This window comes from Procambarus clarkii, chromosome 86, assembly GCF_040958095.1.
Source record: "Procambarus clarkii isolate CNS0578487 chromosome 86, FALCON_Pclarkii_2.0, whole genome shotgun sequence".
In the NCBI taxonomy this organism is placed as follows: Eukaryota; Metazoa; Arthropoda; class Malacostraca; order Decapoda; family Cambaridae; genus Procambarus; species Procambarus clarkii.
Window position 1 is genome coordinate 14,968,882 of NC_091235.1, and position 1,616 is coordinate 14,970,497.

Genomic DNA, 1,616 nt, shown 5'->3' on the forward strand with positions numbered 1-1,616 from the left:
GAATTTCATTGCGAACACAATACCAAAATGAAAGACAGGACCAGAATTGAGGTAACAAAGTTGAAAGGAGTATACCATTTTATTGCTTTTGATAGCCCTCATGGGGGTAACGCGCTGTCACTTTCTCTGTTTGCTGTGGGTGGTACGCCAGGCTTTTGGAGTGTAGATGCATTTACGTCTCTAGATAATTCTATTGCGAGCACATTGATACCAAATTGATAAAGCTATGACGAGAATTGAGGTGACAACGTTGAAAAAGAGTATACACTTCTCAGTATTAACGCACTCTTCTGGGTAACCACGGCCCGCTTTCATCACGTCGGCGGGTGGAGTGCTCTACGGTTTTTGACATGATATGCATATACTGTTGGGAATTCTATTGCGAATACATTGATATCAAAATGAAAGACTTGGGACCAGAATTGAGGTGACCAAAGTTAAAAGAATGTACACATTTTATTGCTCTTGTGCGATCCCCGGTAACTCGCTCTCACTTTCTCTGTTTGCTGCGGGTGGTAAGCCGGGCTTTTGGAGTTTATATGCATTTACAACTCTAGATAATTCTATTGCGAACACATTGATACCAAATTTAATGTCTTAGGACGAGAATTGAGGTGACAAAGTTGAAAAAAGTATACTCTTCAGAATTACCGCGCTCTCTCTCGCTCTCCCTGGGAACGCGAATCCCCACCTGGGGTAATGCGGCGCTCGCAGGCCCGAAGCAACAAAGTGTTAAGTAACACAATCAAGGTGGTGACAGTGTATACAGTTAATAATACTGATCACTAGATACTGTGCAAGTCAACACATAAAATCACAGCTAAAGTACTCATTTAAAATTAAGGTTAAAATATTACAAGGATAGGTGTCACAGTACTGCGATGTTTAGCCAATGTAACTACATTGCACTTTGTTGTTCAGTTCAATTATATGAATGAAACATTATTCAAGTGTCTTGCTCTTATGTTGAAATCTTACCTGAAAGGATACGTAATTGAAACGAATTAAGTGGCAACTATTCACTGTAAATGGATAGTTGAAGCAGATTCCTTTGCTGAAAAGTTAGTTAACAGTGGTGGGGTAGCCTAAGCTACTCTATCCCTTTGAGATGTATTTTTTTTGTCTCAATAAACTTACTTGAACTTGTTAACAGGTCAAAAAATTAGTAAGCACTACAGCAGGCTTGTTGACCCATACCAAGCGAGTTCCTTATAAATTCACCACCTACCCCATGTACCTATACAATCTATTTTTGAAACCTGTTAAATCGTCATAGCACCACTAGCTGGTCTGCCATTCTTTTTCAGAACCCTATCTTCCTTGAGGTTATCTTGAGATGATTTCGGGGCTTTAGTGTCTCCGCGGCCCGGTCCTCGACCCCCAGGAAGCAGCCCGTGACAGCTAACTCCCAGGTACCTATTTACTGCTAGGTAACAGGGGCATTCAGGGTGAAAGAAACTTTGCCCATTTGTTTCTGCCTCGTGCGGGAATCGAACCCGCGCCACAGAATTACGAATCCTGCGCACTATCCACCAGGCTCCGTATACAGTGTAGGGCACGAGTTAAACATTATTATTATTATCGTCCCAAAACAAGAAAAGGGTTAAATTAATAGA